This window comes from Phyllobates terribilis, unplaced genomic scaffold (genome assembly GCF_046119375.1).
Source record: "Phyllobates terribilis strain yellow unplaced genomic scaffold, ASM4611937v1 Scaffold_14__1_contigs__length_39327217, whole genome shotgun sequence".
In the NCBI taxonomy this organism is placed as follows: Eukaryota; Metazoa; Chordata; class Amphibia; order Anura; family Dendrobatidae; genus Phyllobates; species Phyllobates terribilis.
This window is the reverse complement of record NW_027362774.1, coordinates 38,236,023-38,259,082: the sequence shown is the minus strand read 5'-3', so window position 1 is coordinate 38,259,082 and position 23,060 is coordinate 38,236,023.

Sequence of the window (23,060 nt, the reverse complement as noted above, 5' to 3'; positions counted from 1 at the left end):
GGTTAATATAGAGCCTGATGTAGGGTGGGGGAGTGTGGGGGGCTCGATATAGTGAGGGGTTAATATAGAGCCTGATGTAGGGTGGGGGAGTGTGGGGGGCTCGATATAGTGAGAGGTTAGTATAGAGCCCGATGTAGGGTGGGGGAGTGTGGGGGCTCGATATAGTGAGGGGTTAATATAGATCCCGATGTAGGGTGGGGGAGTGTGGGGGGCTCGATATAGTGAGGGGTTAATATAGAGCCTGATGTAGGGTGGGGGAGTGTGGGGGGCTCGATATAGTGAGAGGTTAGTATAGAGCCCGATGTAGGGTGGGGGAGTGTGGGGGCTCGATATAGTGAGGGGTTAATATAGAGCCCGATGTAGGGTGGGGGAGTGTGGGGGCTCGATATAGTGAGGGGTTAATATAGAGCCCAACGTAGGGTGGGGGAGTGTGGGGGCTCGATATAGTGAGAGGTTAATATAGAGCCTGATGTAGGGTGGGGGAGTGTGGGGGCTCGATATAGTGAGGGGTTAATATAGAGCCTGATGTAGGGTGGGGGAGTGTGGGGGCTCGATATAGTGAGAGGTTAATATAGAGCCTGATGTAGGGTGGGGGAGTGTGGGGGACTCGATATAGTGAGAGGTTAGTATAGAGCCCGATGTAGGTTGGAGGAGTGTGGGGGCTCGATATAGTGAGAGGTTAGTATAGAGCCCGATGTAGGGTGGGGGAGTGTGGGGGGTTCGATATAGTGAGGGGTTAATATAGAGCCTGATGTAGGGTGGGGGAGTGTGGGGGCTCGATATAGTGAGGGGTTAGTATAGAGCCCGATGTAGGGTGGGGGAGTGTGGGGGGTTCGATATAGTGAGAGGTTAATATAGAACCTGATGTAGGGTGGGGGAGTGTGGGGGCTCGATATAGTGAGAGGTTAGTATAGAGCCCGATGTAGGGTGGGGGAGTGTGGGGGGTTCGATATAGTGAGGGGTTAATATAGAGCCTGATGTAGGGTGGGGGAGTGTGGGGGCTCGATATAGTGAGGGGTTAATATAGAGCCTGATGTAGGGTGGGGGAGTGTGGGGGCTCGATATAGTGAGGGGTTAATATAGAACCTGATGTAGGGTGGGGGAGTGTGGGGGCTCGATATAGTGAGAGGTTAGTATAGAACCCGATGTAGGGTGGAGGAGTGTGGGGGCTCGATATAGTGAGAGGTTAATATAGAGCCCGATGTAGGGTGGGGGAGTGTGGGGGCTCGATATAGTGAGGGGTTAATATAGAACCTGATGTAGGGTGGGGGAGTGTGGGGGCTCGATATAGTGAGAGGTTAGTATAGAGCCCGATGTAGGTTGGAGGAGTGTGGGGGCTCGATATAGTGAGGGGTTAATATAGAGCCCGATGTAGGGTGGGGGAGTGTGGGGGGCTCGATATAGTGAGAGGTTAGTATAGAGCCCGATGTAGGGTGGGGGAGTGTGGGGGGTTCGATATAGTGAGAGGTTAGTATAGAGCCCGATGTAGGGTGGAGGAGTGTGGGGGCTCGATATAGTGAGAGGTTAATATAGAGCCTGATGTAGGGTGGGGGAGTGTGGGGGGTTCGATATAGTGAGAGGTTAGTATAGAGCCCGATGTAGGGTGGGGGAGTGTGGGGGGTTCGATATAGTGAGAGGTTAGTATAGAGCCCGATGTAGGGTGGAGGAGTGTGGGGGGTTCGATATAGTGAGGGGTTAATATAGAGCCTGATGTAGGGTGGGGGAGTGTGGCGGCTCGATATAGTGAGGGGTTAATATAGAGCCCGATGTAGGGTGTGGGAGTGTGAGGGCTCGATATAGTGAGGGGTTAATATAGAGCCCGATGTAGGGTGGGGGAGTGTGGTGCCCAACATAGTTTGGGGGTTAAATGGGGGGGATAATTTTTTTCCTTGTTGCTGGTTTTCTTTTTAGAATGTTACCAATGTTTACAAGTGCATGAGTCAATGGGATTTTTTTTTTCCTGGGATTTTTTTTTCCCCAATATCAGTGTTTTTCCTTGGCTTTGATATAGGGTTGGGGAGTTAAATTCCATTGATGCCTCATGTGATCCCCTAAGACCCGGAAACCCTTGTGACAGATCACAGGGCGAATTTCATGAGCCACAGATCTCTGCTTGCCGTCAGTTTGTGTTTTCTCGCTGGTTCCCGGCTTCTCGCCCTCAGCAGAACAGACACATTGTATATACAGTAGAATCCAGAAGTTTCCATCCACTATATATAAAGACACATATGATGTTTTTCTCAATATCGGACATGAAATCAGAATAAACCTTTCCCGTTTTAGGACAATTAGGATTATACCATAATGTTTAATATTTGCCAAATGCCGGAATAATGAGAGAGAGAGAGAAGGTTTAAGGCATTTTTATTACTTACTGCAGAGTCAGAAGTTTCCATACATTTCATCAGTATTTGGTCCCATTGCCCTTAAACTGAATGACTTGGGTCAGACGTTTGGGATCTCCTTCCACAGCTTCTCACAATAGTTGGTGGAATTTGGGCCGATTCCTCCTGACAGATCTGGTGTAACTGATCCAGGTTTGGAGGTCGCCTTGCTCTGGAGTACCTGATCCAGGTTTGGAGGTCGCCTTGCTCTGGAGTACCTGATCCAGGTTTGGAGGTCGCCTTGCTCTGGAGTACCTGATCCAGGTTTGGAGGTCGCCTTGCTCTGGAGTACCTGATCCAGGTTTGGAGGTCGCCTTGCTCTGGAGTACCTGATCCAGGTTTGGAGGTCGCCTTGCTCGGCGCTCGCAGCCTTTCCAGCTTTGCCCATAAATTTTCAATAGGATTGAGATCAGGGCTTTGTGATGGCCACTCCAAAACACGAACTTTGATATCCTTAAGCCACTTCGTTACCATTTTGGCAGTATGCTTCCGGTCACTGTCCATTTGGAAGACCCATTGCCGCCCAAGCTTTATCTTCCTGGCTGATGTCTTGAGATGTTGCTTCAGTATTGCCACATAATCTTCTTTTCTCATGATGCGATCTATCTTCTTCCTGGCAGAGTGGCCTTTCAGCCCATGTTGATACAGTGCTCGTTTCACTGTGGATATTGACACAATCTTACCATCTTCCACCATCATCTTCACAAGGTCTTTTGCTTTTGTCCTTGGGTTGATATGCACATGACGGAGCAAAGCACGTTCATCTCTGGGACACAGAACCCGTCTCCTTCCTGAGCGGTATGATCGCTGGACATTCCCATCTTGTTTGTATTTGCGTATCATTGTTTGTACAGATGAATGAGGCACCTTCAGGCATCTTGAAATTGTACCCAAGGATGAGCCAGACTTGTGCAAGTCCACAATTCTCTTCCTGATATTTTGGCTGATTTCTTTTGACTTTCCCATGATGCTACAGAAAGAAGCAGTGTGTTTCAGGTGTGCATTAAAATGCACCGACAGGTGTGTCTTTACTTAACTCAGATGTTGCCAAAAAAACGATCAGAAGCTTCCAAACACATGACATCATCATATGGGCCGTCCAGAATTGTTTAAAGGCATAGTAATCTTAGTGTATGGAAACTTCTGACTTTGCAGTAAGTTATAAAAATGCCTTAAAACCTTCTCTCTCTCTCATTATTCCGGCATTTGGCAAATATTAAACATTATGGTAAAATCCTCATTGTCCTAAAATGGGAAAGGTTTATTCTGATTTCATGTCAGATATTGAGAAAAACATGAATGTGTCTTTATATAAAGTGGATGGAAACTTCTGGTTTCAACTGTATCAGGGCGGCTCTGTGTGCTTCATGTCCGTGGAGTAAATTGGGTCTGCGGCCGCCGCGTCCTGGACGTCATCGGAGTGACACTCGTTCACCTCCAGACACATAATACGACTTGTCACTCGCTGATTGGGCTGATGGAAAATCCTCCATGAAGAGCAGCGTGTTCCCTACGCTCGGCGGGCGAGGTGGGCGATACGGGCTCCGCTCATGTAATTAGCGCTGTATGGAACATCTGAAGAGACGGCGTCAGATCAGCGCGGGGGGCGGCGGGGTCATTACTGAGGGGTCCAGACGCCTCGTCATCACCTCCTCTGTACACCACCGTGTGGGGAGCCCCAAAATCCAAGAGTCACCCACCGACCGAGGTAGGGAAATGTCCTACAGAGAAGTCAGTGGTGTAATAATCTGCAGTATATATCGCTGTATTTGTCAGGAGGTGAAGGAGCGATGTTCTGCACATCTGTAAAGGTCAGTGGTGTAATAATCTGCAGGATATATCACTGTGTATCCATCAGGAGGTGGAGGGGCGATGCTCTGCAAAGAGGTCAGAGCTGTAATAATCTGCAGGATATATCACTGTGTATCTGTCAGAAGATGGAGGAGCGATGCTCTGCAGAGAGGTCAGGGATGTAATAATCTGCAGGATATCTCACTGTGTATCCACCAGGAGGTGGAGGAGTGATGTTCTGCAGAGAGGTCAATGGTGTAATAATCTGCGGGATATATCACTATGCATCCATTAGGAGGTGGAGGAGCGATGCTCTGCAGAGAGATCAGTGGTGTAATAATCTGCAGGATATATCACTGTGTATCTGTCAGGAGATGGAGCAGTGATGTTCTGCAGAGAGGTCAGTGGTGTAATAATCTGCGGGATATATCACTATGCATCCATCAGGGGGTGGAGGAGCGATGCTCTGCAGAGAGGTCAGTGGTGTAATAATCTGCAGGATATATCACTATGTATCTGTCAGGAGATGGAGGAGTGATGTTCTGCAGAGAGGTCAGTGGTGTAATAATCTGCGGGATATATCACTATGCATCCATCAGGGGGTGGAGGAGCGATGCTCTGCAGAGAGGTCAGTGGTGTAATCATCTGCAGGATATATCACTATGTATCTGTCAGGAGATGGAGGAGTGATGTTCTGCAGAGAGGTCAGTGGTGTAATAATCTGCGGGATATATCACTGTGTATCCATCAGGAGGTGGAGGGGCGATGCTCTGCAGAGAGGTCAGTGCTGTAATAATCTGCAGGATATATCACTATGTATCTGTCAGGAGATGGAGGAGTGATGTTCTGCAGAGAGGTCAGTGGTGTAATAATCTGCGGGATATATCACTATGTATCCATCAGGAGGTGGAGGAGCGATGCTCTACAGGTCTCGGTTTGCCGGTGTAGGACACACTGTGTGCCCCTGTCTCTCTGCGCCATATGGCGTATCCCGGCAGTATGGCGGCCGTCAGGAGCAGCTCCATTACTGGAGCATCAATGATGTGTGAGCGGAGCTGCGCACAGACTGGGGGCTTCGCTGTGGCCCCTGCGGAGGGAGGAAACTGACAGCAAAGGGTCAAAATCATGAACTGTCCCTGATAAAAGCTCAACATGAAAGACTGTGGGGAGATCAGACACCGAGAGGGGAGATAGGGACCCTGAGAACCGAGGAGGCCGCCAGAAATGTGCCCTGCGGGTGATAAGAGGACCACCAGCACCAGAACTGTGAGAACCATTCCTGCCGGGAATTCAGGGTAATGGACACATGAGCCGGCAATCTGGGCTACTGCCCTGAGACGTGGGCATTAGAGATAGCGCCAGGACTGCATGTGTGGCTGTGCCGGGTACTGCACCTCTGCGCCATCCTCTAGGCCAGTGTTCCCCAACTCCAGTGCTCAGGAGCAACCATCAGGTCATATTTCCATTATTTCCTTAATATTTCCCAGGTGATAACGGCATCACCCGCACAGGGAATAACTGCATCACCAGCACAGGGAATAACTGCATCACCAGCATAGAGAATAACTGCATCACCAGCACAGGGAATAACTGCATCACCAGCATAGAGAATAACTGCATCACCAGCACAGAGAATAACTGCATCACCAGCACAGAGAATAACTGCATCACCAACACAGGGAATAACTGCATCACCAGCACAGGGAATAACTGCATCACCAGCAAAGGGAATAACTGCATCACGAGCACAGGAAATAACTGCATCACCAGCACAGATAATAACTGCATCACCAGCACAGGGAATTACTGCATCACCAGCACGGAGAATAACTGCATCACCAGCACAGAGAATAACTGCATCACCAGCACAGAGAATAACTGCATCACCAGCACAGGTAATAACTGCATCACCAGCACAGGGAATAACTGCATTACCAGCACAGAGAATAACTGCATCACCAGCACAGGGAATTACTGCATCACCAGCACGGAGAATAACTGCATCACCAGCACAGGGAATAAATGCATCACCAGCACAGGGAATAACTGCATCACCAGCACAGAGAATAACTGCATCACCAGCACAGGGAATGACTGCATCACCAGCACAGGGGATAACTGCATCACCAGCACAGGGGATAACTGCATCACCAGCACTGAGAATAACTGCATCACCCGCACAGAGAATAACTGCATCACCAACACAGGGAATGACTGCATCACCAGCACAGGGAATAACTGCATCACCAGCACAGGAAATAACTGCATCACCACCACAGGGAATAACTCCATTACCAGCACAGAGAATAACTGCATCACCAGCACAGGGAATAACTGCATCACCAGCACAGAGAATAACTGCATCACCAGCATAGAGAATAACTGCATCACCCACACAGAGAATAACTGCATCACCAGCACAGGGAATAACTGCATCACCAGCATAGAGAATAACTGCATCACCCAAACAGAGAATAACTGCATCACCAGCACAGGGAATAACTGCATCACCAGCACAGAGAATAACTGCATCACCAGCACAAAGAATAATTGCATCACCAGCACAGAGAATAACTGCATCACCAGCACAGGGAATGACTGCATCACCAGCACAGGGAATAACTGCATCACCAGCACAGGGAATAACTGCATCACCAGCACAGGTAATAACTGCATCACCAGCACAGAGAATAACTGCATCACCAGCACAGGGAATAACTGCATCACCAGCATAGAGAATAACTGCATCACCCACACAGAGAAAAACTGCATCACCAGCACAGGGAATAACTGCATCACCAGCACAGAGAATAACTGCATCACCAGCACAGAGAATAATTGCATCACCAGCACAGAGAATAACTGCATCACCAGCACAGGGAATAACTGCACCACCAGCACAGAGAATAGCTGCATCACCAGCACAGGGAATAATTGCATCACCAGCACAGAGAATAACTGCATCACCAGCACAGGGAATAACTGCATCACCAGCACAGGGAATAATTGCATCACCAGCACAGAGAATAACTGCATCACCCGCAAAGGGAATAACTGCATCGCCAGCACAGAAAATATTTGCATCACCAGCACAGGGAATAACTGCATCACCAGCACAGGGAATAACTGCATCACCAGCACAGGGAATAAATGCATCACCCGCACAGGGAATAAATGCATCACCCGCACAGAGAATAACTGCATCACCAGCACAGGGAATACCTGCATCACCAGCACAGGGAATAACTGCATCACCCGCACAGAGAATAACTGCATCATCCGCACAGGTAATAACTGCATCACCAGCACAGTGAATAACTGCATCACCAGCACAGAGAATAACTGCATCACCAGCACAGGGAATAACTGCATCACCAGCACAGGGAATAACTGCATCACCAGCACAGGGAATAACTGCATCACAAGCACAGGGAATAACTGCATCGCCCGCACAGGTAATAACTGCATCACGAGCACAGAGAATAACTGCATTAGCAGCACAGGGAATAACTGCATCACCAGCACAGAGAATAACTGCATCACAAGCACAGGGAATAACTGCATCACCAGCACAGGGAATAACTGCATCACCAGCACAGGGAATAAATGTATCACCAGCACAGGGAATAACTGCATCCCCAGCACAGAGAATAACTGCATCACCAGCACAGGGAATAACTGCATCACCGGCACAGAGAATAACTGCATCACCAGCACAGAGAATAACTTCATCACCAGCACAGGGAATAACTGCATCACCAGCACAGAGAATAACTGCATCACCAGAACAAGGAATAACTGCATCACCAGCACAGAGAATAACTGCATCACCAGCACAGGGAATAACTGCATCACCAGCACAGAGAATAACTGCATCACCAGCACAGAGAATAACTGCATCACCCGCAGAGGGAATGACTGCATCACCACCACAGTGAAAAACTGCATCACCAGCACAGAGAATAACTGCATCATCAGCACAGAGAATAACTGCATCACCTGCACAGGGAATAACTGCATCACCCGCACAAGGAATAACTGCATCACCAGCACAGGGAATAACTGCATCACCAGCACAGAGAATAACTGCATCACCAGCACAGGGAATAACTGCACCATCCGCACAGGGAATAACTGCATCACCAACACAGGGAATAACTGCATCACCAGCACAGGGAATAGCTGCATCACCAGAACATGGAATAACTGCTTCACCTGCACAGGGAATAACTGCATCACCAGCACAGAGAATAACTGCATCACCAGAACAGGGAATAACTGCACCATCCGCACAGGGAATAACTGCATCACCAACACAGGGAATAACTGCATCACCAGCACAGAGAATAACTGCATCACCAGAACAGGGAATAACTGCATCACCAGCACAGAGAATGACTGCATCACAAGCACAGGGAATAACTGCATCACCAGCACAGGGAATAACTGCATCACCAGCACAGGGAATAACTGCATCACCAGCACAGGGAATAAATGTATCACCAGCACAGGGAATAACTGCATCCCCAGCACAGAGAATAACTGCATCACCAGTAGTGTTGAGCCACCCCCGTAGTGTTCGAGTTCGGTTCGGTTCGTCGAACACCCGTGTGTTCGCCGAACTGTTCGTCGAACATCTTCGAACACCGTTAAAACCAATGGCAGGCAAACAAAAACACATAGAAACACATAGAAAACACCTTCAAAGGTGTCCAAAAGCTGACAAACTGCTCAGAAGACACAACTAACACATGGAAAAGTGACAAGTACATATAGTCATGCGAAAAGAAAAGAGGTGGAGGAGTAAAAGGAGGGGGAGACACAGATATAGGCATGTCATGCCCTTCTAAAATCCAAAAAGTGAGAAGCCGAGACGGCCAGTCCGCTCCTGCCCGTGCCACCTCCGTGTCGCCGGGTTTGTGCCAGAGCCGCGGTGAACCCTGACGGCCAGCCCCCCTCTCCCAATACTGGTGCCTGTCCGCTGGTGGGTCGAGAGAGCCCCCCTGTGGTGGAGGCAGCTCTAAGCTTTTTAATTTAAATTGTCCCTCTAATTTGAATGAATACACTTTAAATCCATTTACAAGGATCTATTGGAGGGCAAGTCTCATGCCAGCAACCGCGTAATTCCAGCTCCAGTAGCGTCCACTAAAGCTGCTGCAGTTAAAAAGCTTTTATAAGGATCGAGCTCGGCTGTCCACCGCAAGGCATCCTACTGCCAGTCCCAGCCCCTATGCCTTGGGGTGCCTCCTGATGCTCTTCACTAAGTATCCCGTGGTCCCGAAGCATTTCCTTTGAAAAAATTAAGTGTCCAAACTACAGGTGGTGTAGCTTGCTTAACAGCCGGGATAATCCGCTGACTAGCAGACACTGCTACTAGGCACAAAGTATTTCCTGGGCTAGATGCAGTTAAAAATTTGTAAGTAGATACTCTCGTTGGATGCTGAGAAAGCATTCCATAGAGTCTCCTGGCACGCCATATATGATTCTCTTAAAAAGCTTGGGGTAGGGGTCTAGGGGACCCTTTTATAGCCAAAATCACGGCCCTGTATCACAATACGTCACCTAGGCTGAAGATAAATGGAACTGTAGCACCGAGGGCTCGGTTGCTACAGACGTATTGCACCTCACCCAGAGGTGTGATATCTCACTCTCAGATAAGGATGGAGTGTGGATCAGGACCCGACACCTGCATGCATTACACCACATTGCCGTGGGGCAGGGCGACCAATATGCCCCTGAGATGGGCACGACAGTCCCTGTCCCTGGCTGGAGTGGGGGGAGGGAACACTGAGGAAGGGGAACCCTGCAGTGCAGGAGCAGGGAGGAAGCAGTTCCTGGGTGCATTGAGAAGGGAGTATAAAAGGTGGGCACCATCTTAGTTCAGTGCAGAGAAGTCTGAGCAGAAGTGGCAGGGAGCAGGGGCTCTGCATGAGCTCTGCTCCGGAGGCGGGCCTAGTAACAGAGGCCCAGGCCTGCAAGAGGGAGAAGGAAGGAAGAGGAGCGGAGAAGGCTCCAGGAACGAGGAATGAAGGGATCCCAGGGGTGCGGACGGGCGAGTCGCCACCGCACGCCCGAATCCACCTGCGTGGAGGGGTCAGGCCAAAGGGGGAGACCGGTCCCCGAACTAGTGGAGGCAGGAAACGACCCTCAGCTAGAAACCGGAGGCTCTGACATTTTATGTGGCGCAGCCCCTTGCTCCACCCGCTAGGAAGGCACCACATAGGGTCAGGGAAACTGGCGCCAAGTTTACCAAGAGGAGGCCCGAGGCAGCCGGACAGAAGTGTTGGTAAGAAAGGCCAGACAAAGGACACACAAAGGGGGTCCTGTGAAGCGCTCCAAAGTTATCTGGGAGTTGTCTGAGCCCCTCATCTGGTGAGCACAGTACGACGTGGGCAGCCGTTACCTGCAGACGTGGTCTGGATAATAAGAACTGTGAGTAAAGGCCCTGAACTGCATCACTGACTCCGTGTCGTTACTGCTGCTGCCCTGCACCATCACCCCCATCCTCCGCATACACTGCCCTGAGGCTATACTCCTCCCGTGGGGAGTTATGCTACGCTCTGCTGCACCCACAACACCAGCCTCAGCGGTCTGCCCTGGAGCGGCGGTTCACTCTGACCGCAATCCACGGGTGGCGTAGTCGGACATTTAAACATCAAAACCACATAAATAGTTCCGCCACTGGTTTGACCGCCCTGAGCCACGGAACCGGATCGCCGCCACGAAGACTACAACCACCAGCATCCACCAAAAAGGGTCCGGCTCCGGGTGTCCCAAGGCCCAGGGGGTGCATCAGAACATTTTCATCACCTTTCACAATCACCAATGGGACAAGGCAGGGATGTCCTCTGTCCCCTCTCTTATACATCCTAGTGACGGAGCACCTGCTCTCATCAATTCGCCATAACCCCAATATTAGGTGGATTGAGGTGGGAGGCACCGAGTACAAGTGCTCTCTATTTGCTGATGATGTCCTAGTATATATCACTCAATCACATATATCCATCCCTGCTGTTATGGCTGAAATAGATCACTTTGTTACATGGTCAAATTTTAAAATCAATGCAGCGAAGTCTGAGGCCCTCGATGTCTCCCTCCCCAAATCCATATAGGATTCCATCCAGTCCAACTTTCCCTTTGCCTGGCCCTCACAGGGTATCAAATACTTAGGAATTCCTATTCATAGAGACCTCTCCCATCTATGTTATCTTAATTTTGGGCCCTTTATTGAACAATTCCATACAGACCACGGTTGGCAAGTTGGAACTGTGAGATTCACTACGTGCACCACTGGTATTTTGTGGAAAAGCACATGTAAGATTCTGCAACAGTCTCTGCTGATACTCCTGCATGCGTGCATCCCTTTCTATGGCAGGAATAATTTCTGCAAATTTACTTTTGTACCGGGGATCTAACAGTGTGGCAACCCAGTAGTCAGGATTATTTCTAATTCTCACAATTCGAGGGTCATGTTGCAGGTAGTGCAGCAAGAAGGCACTCATGTGTGTTGCGCATCCAGGAGCACCAAGTCCCTGTTGTGTTGGTGGCGAGGTAACAATCATGCTTCCTTCCTCTGTCCTCTCCCCCCAACCTCGCACAACAGAAATGTGATCAAGGTCTCCCTCATCTGATGAGTCTTCCATCAGTTCGTCCTCCACTTCTTCCTGGGCTCCTGCACCTTCCTCACTAGTTTGGCTGCTACCATGCGCCCTGGTAAAACCATCTCCCCCACCCTCACATGCCTGCCGCCCTGGTGCTGCCGACCGTCTGGACCTTGCAGATGTTAGCCCTTCCGCATACAACTCCTCCTCCTCTACTTCCTCCACCTCCTCTTGTGCCACCACCTGACTCCGAATTCTGTTTAACATGTGCTCCAGCATGTAAATCACCGGAATAGTCATGCTGATAATGGCATCGTCAGCACTAAACATCTTCGTCGCCATTTCAAAACTGTGCAGAAGGGTGCATAGGTCCCTGATCTGAGACCACTCCTCCAGCGTGATTTGCCCCACCTCTGAATCTCGTTGGCCCAGGCTATACGTCAGAACGTATTGCACCAGGGCTTGTCGGTGCTGCCACAGTCGCTGCAACATGTGCAGAGTTGAATTCCACCGGGTAGGCACATCGCATTTTAGCCGGTGAAGTGGCAGGCCCAACGACTTCTGTAGAGATGTAAGTCGCTGAGCTGCGGGATGCGAACGGCGGAAGTGAGCACACAGCGACCGTGCCCTCTGCAGAAGGCCATCTAGTCTGGGATAGTGGGCTAAAAATTGCTGGACAACCAGGTTCAACACGTGAGCCATACAAGGCACGTGTGTGACATTGCCCCGGCGAAGGGCCGCACCCAGGTTTGCAGCATTGTCGCACACGGCCTTCCCTGGTTTCAGGTCCAGTGGAGACAACCATTCATGAAATTGGTTCTCCAGAGCTGACCACAACTCCTCAGCTGTGTGACTCACATTTCCCAGACATTTCAATGTAAAAACCGCCTGATGACGTTGAGCCCTACTGCCAGCATAGTAAGGAGGTGTGCAGGATCCCTTCTGCGCAGTTAGAAAGCTTGTGGCATGACCAGACAGGCTTTGGGTGCAGGTGGAAGACCGAGAGGAGGTTGAGGAGGCAGAAGCAGTGGAGGAAAAATGACATAAAGAGGATTGACGCACAACTCGTGGGGACGGCAAGACTTGGACAGCAGCCCCTTGTCCTGCTGTCACCATAGTTACCCAGTGCCCAGTCAGCGACATGTAACGCCCCTGTCCATGCCTACTCGTCCAAGTGTCTGTGGTGAAATGCACCCTGTCACACACAGAGTTTCTCAAAGAAGCGGTGATGTTGTGTGCGACATGCTGGTGGAGCGCAGGCACACCTTTCTTTGAGAAGTAGTGCCGACTGGGCATCTGGTACTGGGGCACTGCGACGGACATAAGGTCTCGAAAATCCTCTGTGTCCACCAGGCGGAAAGGCAGCATTTCTGTAGCCAAGAGCTTGCAGATGGTGAAATTCAACCTCTTAGCTTTCTCATGGCTAGGAGGAAATGGTCTTTTACTTGTCCACATCTGAGGGACCGAGGGCTGGCTATTGTGCTTAGACGGGGTTGATAAGGGTGTCCCCGGCAAACTGCCGGTCTGTGAGGAAGATGCAGGCGGACATGTTAGGTTGCCTTGATCCAAAGGTGGTGCTATCGATGTCGGACAGCGCTCAAGACCAGCTGGTGTTACCACCTCCAAAGAAAATGATGACCTGCCAATCACGCTGGCTGTTGCGGGTAAAGAGGTGGCAGGTCTGCGCCCCAAAACAGGTGTGACTGCTGTCCCCCCAGTCACAGAGGATGAAGAGGCCGCGGATGCACAAGATATGGCAGACGGTGGTTGGCCCGGCCGGCTAGGCCGCATTGTAGCACACTGAGCTTCCCACTGCAACTTATGCTTCATGTCCATGTGCCGGTTCATGCATGAAGTACTCAAACTATGTACTTTTTGGCCTCTACTTAGCTTTTGCTGACAAATGTTACAGATAACACGAGTTGGGTCATCTTTATCGATCTGAAAAAATGCCCAGGCTATGCAAGGCTTAGCACCCATGCGACCTGAAGAGCCACCACGACTTGTGGTGAGAGGCAGAGTTGTGTTTGAGGATGCAGTTGTTGACGTGCTTCCAGTACTACGTCTCTGTCCAGGAAGGCGCAACCTGACCTCGTCGTCACTAGCATCTTCCTCCACCTCCTCTGCTGACCTCATCTCTTGGCTGACTGTGGGTTGACAGTAAGTGGGATCTCCGACCTCATCATCATCACCCTGTGCGTTATCACACCCGTCGTCCTCAGAGCCAACCTCTTCCTGCCCTGACAAAAAACTAAAGTTGTCGGTCCAATCAGGTATTTGAGTCTTATCATCGTCTTCCTCATTGTCTCCACCAACAGGAGTTACAGTTTGGGAATGAGGGTCTACATTATGGTCAGAACCTTCTGCGTCTGGTCCTGGATCCGACTCATAAAGATTCTGGGCATCAGTGCAGATCATTTCCTCGTCTGGATTCACAGAAGCGCTGGAGTCGACCTCTGATTCCCAGGCTATAGTATGAGTAAACAGCTCTGCAGACTCAACCATCTGTTCTACCTCATACTCAGACGGGCAGCTGGAGATTTGGGAGCTGTGAGGAAGCAAGTGCGATTTGGGTGACACCTTTGAGGACTGGAGTATTTGTGATGTTGAAGTTGATGTGGAGGAGAGCCCACTTAAAGGAGCACTTGATATCCGTTGAAGCACCTGCTGTTTTTGTGCCTCATCTGGAATTTGTAGCGATTGGCGTGGCCGTAAGAAAGGGATCTTATCACATTGTCCGCTAAAAGAAGTAGACATTTTAGTTTGGCTGGAAGATGGTCTTTCTTCTGCACCTACCCCACGGACACAACCTTTTTTCCCCTTCCCAACACGCCTATTCCCCTTTCCACCAGCAGCAGGCCTTTTTCCACTCATTTTGGTGGTTAACTAATTCACAACTCTGGAGTTGTTTGCACAAAAAAACAATGGATGGTAACCGAGCAGAGCTGAGTGGCCAAACTGTGGTATTAGGCCAAAACTATTGGCTGGGTTAGATACAGAAAAAAATTATTTTTAATTTGCAACCTGATGGAGGTCAGTATAGATGGACTAATAGACCAAGTCCCACACACTGCTAGAAGCCCAAATATTTTTTCAGAGCTAGATGCAGAAAAAAATTATTTTTAATTTGCAACCTGATGGAGGTCAGTATAGATGGACTAATAGACCAAGTCCCACACACCGCTAGAAGCCCAACTATTTTTTCAGAGCTAGATGCAGAAAAAAATTATATTCAGTTTGCAACCTGATGGAGGTCAGTATAGATGGACTAATAGAATGATGCTATGCCCAAAAGATTTTACTTCACTAGGTGCAGTAAAAAAATTGGTATTCTATACACAGGTGTTATATCTTGCAACACAGATAGGCTACTCCACTGACTAACGCACTCTGCAATAGGCCAAAAAGGATTAGCTTTGCTAGATTCAGCCAAATGCTGTGAAAAAAACTTGCACAGCACTGGCACAGACCTGCCTGGCAAAAACTGATAGGAACTGATGTAACCTAGTCCTGAAAAGGACTGCAATTACAATTAGTCTTTACTCCCACAATCTATCTATTTAAGAGCACAGACCTGCCTGATAAAAGTCGTAGGAAATGCTGTAACCTAGTCCTTAAAAGGACTGCAATCACAACTATTCCCTACTCCCAAGCTATCTGTAGATTTGTGCGAAAATTGGCTTGAAATTAACAAGGTATAGCGCACACAGCAACAGCGGTGCCGTCTAACACGCAGCTGCAGCAGTGAGAAAATGGTGGCGACGGGGAAAATGGCTTGGTCTTATAGGGCAAGGACATGTGACATACACTGCCAATCACACATGCCCTTGCTTGTGTGAAAAAAAGCACTTCGCTCCGTGTGTGCGCTGCTGATAGGCTGACAGATTGCACCTCCCCACTGCAAATGCGGGAAAGAGAAAAAAAAATGGAGATCTTCATTGTTCCTGCAGAGATCCATCCCCTGCCCCTCCCCCCACCCCGCTGTACACTCAAACTGCGTATTAACTTTAATTTTCATCATTACTGAGAAAAAATCCAGTTATGATTTTGGTGCACGAACAGTTATCGAACATAACCTCGAACAGCCGAATTTTTCTCAAATTGTTCGTGTTCGCCGTCCGGCTCGAACACCGCCCAAAACAGCTCGAATTTGAGATTGGCGAACAGTTCGAGTAGAACAACGCTCATCTCTAATAACCAGCACAGGGAATAACTGCATCACCGGCACAGAGAATAACTGCATCACCAGCACAGAGAATAACTTCATCACCAGCACAGGGAATAACTGCATCACCAGCACAGAGAATAACTGCATCACCAGAACAAGGAATAACTGCATCACCAGCACAGAGAATAACTGCATCACCAGCACAGGGAATAACTGCATCACCAGCACAGAGAATAACTGCATCATCAGCACAGAGAATAACTGCATCACCCGCACAGGGAATGACTGCATCACCACCACAGGGAATAACTGCATCACCAGCACAGGGAATAACTGCATCATCAGCACAGAGAATAACTGCATCACCTGCACAGGGAATAACTGCATCACCCGCACAAGGAATAACTGCATCACCAGCACAGGGAATAACTGCATCACCAGCACAGAGAATAACTGCATCACCAGCACAGGGAATAACTGCACCATCCGCACAGGGAATAACTGCATCACCAACACAGGGAATAACTGCATCACCAGCACAGGGAATAGCTGCATCACCAGAACATGGAATAACTGCATCACCTGCACAGGGAATAACTGCATCACCAGCACAGAGAAGAACTGCATCACCAGAACAGGGAATAACTGCATCACCAGCACAGAGAATGACTGCATCACCAGCACAGGGAATAAAAGTATCACCAGCCCTGGGAATAACTGCATCACCTGCACAGGAAATAACTGCATTACCAGCACAGAGAATAACTGCATCACCAGCACAGGGAATAACTGCATCACCTGAACATGAAATAACTGCATCGCCTGTACAGGGAATAGCTGCATGACCAGCACAGAGAATAACTGCATCATCAGCACAGGGAATAACTGCATCACCAGCACAGGGAATAACTGCGCCATCCGCACAGGGAATATCTGTATCACCAGCACAGGGAATAACTGCATCACCAGCACAGGGAATAACTGCTTCACCAGCACAGAGAATAACTGCTTCACCAGCACAGAGAATAACTGCATGACCCGCACAGAGAATAACTGCATCACCAGCACAGGGATTAACTGCATCACCAGCACAGAGAATAACTGCATCACCAGCACAGGGAATAACTGCATCACCAGAACATGGAATAACTGCATCACCAGCACAGAGAATAACTGCATTATCAGCACAGGGAATAACTGCATCACCAGCACAGAGAATAACTGCATCACCAGCACAGGGAATAACTGCATCACCAGCACAGAGAATAACTGCATCACCAGCACAGGGAATAACTGCATCACCAGCACAGAGAATAACTGCATCACCAGCACAGAGAATAACTGCATTACCATCACAAGGAATAACTGCATCACCAGCACAGAGAATAACTGCATCACCAGCACAGGGAATAACTGCATCACCAGCACAAAGAATAACTGCATCACCAGCACAGGGAATAACTGCATCATCAGCACAGAGAATAACTGCATCACCAGCACAGGTAATAACTGCATCACCTGCACAGGGAATAACTGCATCACCAGCACAGGGAATAACTGCATCACCAGCACAGAGAATAACTGCATCACCATCACAGAGAATAACTGCATCACCAGCACAGAGAATAACTGCATAACTTGCACAGGGAATAACTGCATCACCAGCACAGAGAATAACTGCAGCACCAGCACAGAGAATAACTGCATCACCATCACAGGGAATAACTGCATCACCAGCACAGAGATTAACTACATCACCTGCACAGAGAATAACTGCATCACCAGCACAGAGAATAACTGCATCACCAGCACAGAGAATAACTGCATCACCTGCACAGGGAATAATTGCATCACCAGCACAGAGAATAACTGCATCACCAGCACAGGGAATAACTGCATCACCTGAACATGGAATAACTGCATCACCTGTACAGGGAATAGCTGCATGACCAGCACAGAGAATAACTGCATCATCAGCACAGGGAATACCTGCATCACCTGCACAGGGAATAACTGCATCACCAGCACAGAGAATAACTGCATCACCAGAACAGGGAATAACTGCATCACCTGAACATGGAATAACTGCATCACCTGTACAGGGAATAGCTGCATGACCAGCACAGAGAATAACTGCATCATCAGCACAGGGAATAACTGCATCACCAGCACAGGGAATAACTGCGCCATCCGCACAGGGAATATCTGTATCACCAGCACAGGGAATAACTGCATCACCAGCACAGGGAATAACTGCTTCACCAGCACAGAGAATAACTGCGTAACCCGCACAGAAAATAACTGCATCACCAGCACAGGGATTAACTGCATCACCAGCACAGAGAATAACTGCATCACCAGCACAGGGAATAACTGCATCACCATAACATGGAATAACTGTATCACCAGCACAGAGAATAACTGCATCACCAGCACAGGGAATAACTGCATCACCAGCACAGGGAATAACTGCATCACCAGCATAGAGAATAACTGCATCACCCGCACAGAGAATAACTGCATCACCAGCACAGAGAATAACTGCATAACTTGCACAGAGAATAACTGCATCACCAGCACAGAGAATAATTGCATCACCAGCACAGAGAATAACTGCATCACCAGCACAGGGAATGACTGCATCACCAGCACAGGGAATAACTGCATCACCAGCACAGGGAATAACTTCATCACCAGCACAGGGAATAACTGCATCACCAGCACAGAGAATAACTGCATCACCAGCACAGGGAATAACTGCATCACCAGCACAGGGAATAACTGCATCACCAGCACAGGGAATAACTGCATCACCAGCACAGAGAATAACTGCATCACCAGCACAGGGAATAACTGCATCACCATAACATGGAATAACTGTATCACCAGCACAGAGAATAACTGCATCACCAGCACAGGGAATAACTGCATCACCAGCACAGGGAATAACTGCATCACCAGCATAGAGAATAACTGCATCACCCACACAGTGAATAACTGCATCACCAGCACAGGGAATAACTGCATCACCAGCACAGAGAATAACTGCATCACCAGCACAGAGAATAATTGCATCACCAGCACAGAGAATAACTGCATCACCAGCACAGGGAATAACTGCACCACCAGCACAGAGAATAGCTGCATCACCAGGACAGGGAATAATTGCATCACCAGCACAGAGAATAACTGCATCACCAGCACAGGGAATAACTGCATCACCAGCACACGGAATAATTGCATCACCAGCACAGAGAATAACTGCATCACCCGCACAGGGAATAACTGCATCGCCAGCACAGAAAATATTTGCATCACCAGCACAGGGAATAACTGCATCACCAGCACAGGGAATAAATGCATCACCCGCACAGAGAATAACTGCATCACCAGCACAGGGAATACCTGCATCACCAGCACAGGGAATAACTGCATCACCCGCACAGAGAATAACTGCATCATCCGAACAGGTAATAACTGCATCACCAGCACAGTGAATAACTGCATCACCAGCACAGAGAATAACTGCATCACCAGCACAGGGAATAACTGCATCACCAGCACAGGGAATAACTGCATCGCCCGCACAGGGAATAACTGCATCGCCCGCACAGGGAATAACTGCATCACCAGCACAGAGAATAACTGCATCACCAGCACAGGGAATAACTGCATCACAAGCACAGGGAATAACTGCATCACCAGCACAGGGAATAACTGCATCACCAGCACAGGGAATAAATGTATCACCAGCACAGGGAATAACTGCATCCCCAGCACAGAGAATAACTGCATCACAAGCACAGAGAATAACTGCATCACCGGCACAGAGAATAACTTCATCACCAGCACAGAGAATAACTTCATCACCAGCACAGGGAATAACTGCATCACCAGCACAGAGAATAACTGCATCACCAGAACAAGGAATAACTGCATCACCAGAACAAGGAATAACTGCATCACCAGCACAGAGAATAACTGCATCACCAGCACAGAGAATAACTGCATCACCAGCACAGAGAATAACTGCATCACCCGCACAGGGAATGACTGCATCACCACCACAGGGAATAACTGCATCACCAGCACAGAGAATAACTGCATCACCAGCACAGAGAATAACTGCATCACCAGCACAGGGAATAACTGCATCACCAGCACAGGGAATAACTGCATCACCAGCACAGGGAATAACTGCAGCTTCTGCACAGGGAATAACTGCAGCTTCTGCACAGGGAATAACTGCATCACCAGCAAAGGGAATAACTGCATCAAGAGCACAGGGAATAGCTGCATCAACAGAACATGGAATAACTGCATCACCTGCACAGGGAATAACTGCATCACCAGCACAGAGAATAACTGCATCACCAGAACAGGTAAAAACTGCATCACCAGCACAGAGAATGACTGCATCACCAGCACAGGGAATAAAAGCATCACCAGCCCTGGGAATAACTGCATCACCTGCACAGAGAATAACTGCATCACCAGCACAGAGAATAACTGCATCACCAGCACAGGTAATAACTGCATCACCTGCACAGGGAATAATTGCATCACCAGCACAGAGAATAACTGCATCACCAGCACAGGGAATAACTGCATCACCTGAACATGGAATAACTGCATCACCTGTACAGGGAATAGCTGCATGACCAGCACAGAGAATATCTGCATCATCAGCACAGAGAATAACTGCATCATCAGCACAGGGAATAACTGCATCACCAGCACAGGGAATAACTGCATCACCAGCACAGGGAATAACTGCATCACCAGCACAGAGAATAACTGCATCACCAGCACAGGGAATAACTGCATCACCATAACATGGAATAACTGCATCACCAGCAGAGGGAATAACTGCATCACCTGAACATGGAATAACTGCATCACCTGTACAGGGAATAGCTGCATGACCAGCACAGAGAATAACTGCATCATCAGCACAGGGAATAACTGTGCCATCTGCACAGGGAATATCTGTATCACCAGCACAGGGAACAACTGCATCACCAGCACAGGGAATAACTGCTTCACCAGCACAGAGAATAACTGCATGACCCGCACAGAAAATAACTTCATCACCAGCACAGGGATTAACTGCATCACCAACACAGAGAATAACTGCATCACCAGCACAGGGAATAACTGCATCACCAGAACATGGAATAACTGTATCACCAGCACAGGGAATAACTGCATCACCAGCACAGGGAATAACTGCATCACCAGCACAGAGAATAACTGCATCACCAGCACAGAGAATAACTGCATCACCAGAACATGGAATAACTGCATCACCAGCACAGAGAGTAACTGCATTACCATCACAGGGAATAACTGCATCACCAGCACAAAGAATAACTGCATCACCAGCACAGGGAATAACTGCATCACCAGCACAGGGAATAATTGCATCACCAGCACAGAGAATAACTGCATCACCAGCACAAGGAATAACTGCATAATCATCACCGAGAATAACTGCATCACCTGCACAGGGAATAACTGCATCACCAGCACAGGGAATAACTGCATCACCCGCACAGAGAATAACTGCATCACCAGCACAGGGAATAACTGCATCACCAGCACAGAGAATAACTGCATCACCAGCACAGAGAATAACTGCATCACCAGAACAGAGAATAACTGCATCACCAGCACAGAGAATAACTGCATCACCAGCACAAGGAATAACTGCATCACACGCAGAGAGAATAACTGCATCACCAGCACAGAGAATAACTGCATCACCAGCACAGGGAATAACTGCATCACCAGCACAGGGAATAACTGCATCACCAGCACAGGGAATAACTGCATCACCAGCACAGAGAATAACTGCATCACCAACACAGAGAATAACTGCATCACAAGCACAAGGAATAACTGCATCATCAGCACAGGGAATAACTGCATCAACAGCACAGGGAATAACTGCATCACCAGCACAGAGAATAACTGCATCACCAGCATAAGGAATAACTGCATCACCAGCACAGGGAATAACTGCATCCCCAGCACAGGGAATAACTGAATCACCAGCACAGAGAATAACTACATCACCAGAACAGAGAATACCTGCATCACCAGCATAGGGAATAACTGCATCACCAGCACAGAGAATAACTGCGTCACCAGCACAGAGAATAACTGCGTCACCAGCACAGGGAATAACTGCATCACCAGCACAGAGAATAACTGCATCACCAGAACAGAAAATAACTGCATCACCAGCACAGAGAATAACTGCATCACCAGCACAGGGAATAACTGCATCACCAGCACAGAGAATAACTGCATCACCAGCACAGAGAATAACTGCATCACCAGCACAGGGAATAACTGCATCACCAGCACAGAGCATAACTGCATCACCAGCAGAGATAATAACTGCATCACCAGCACAGAGAATAACTGCATCACCACCACAGGGAATAACTGCATCACTAGCACAAGGAATAACTGCATCTCCAGCACAGATAATAACTGCATCACCAGCACAAGGAATAACTGCATCACCAGCACAGGGAGTAACTGAGTCACCAGCACAGAGAATAACTGCATCACCAGCACAGAGAATAACTGCATCACCAGCACAGAGAATAACTGCATCACCAGCACAGGGAATAACTGCATCACCCGCACAGGGAATAACTGCATCACCAGCACAGAGAATAACTGCATCACAAGCACAGGGAAAAACTGCATCACCAGCACAGGGAATATCTGCATCACCTGCACAGGGAGTAACTGCATCACCAGCACAGAGAATAGCTGCATCACCAGCACAGAGAATAACTGCATCACCAGCACAGGGAATAACTGCATCACCAGCACAGGGAATAACTGCATCACCAGCACAGAGAATAACTGCATCACCAGCACAGGGAATAGTTGCATCACCAGCACAGAGAATAACTGCATCACCAGCACAAGGAATAACTGCATAATCAGCACAGGGAATAACTGCATCACCTGCACAGGGAATAACTGCATCACCAGCACAGGGAACAACTGCATCACCCGCACAGAGAATAACTGCATCACCAGCACAAGGAATAACTGCATAATCAGCAAGAGGAATAATTGCATCACCCGCAC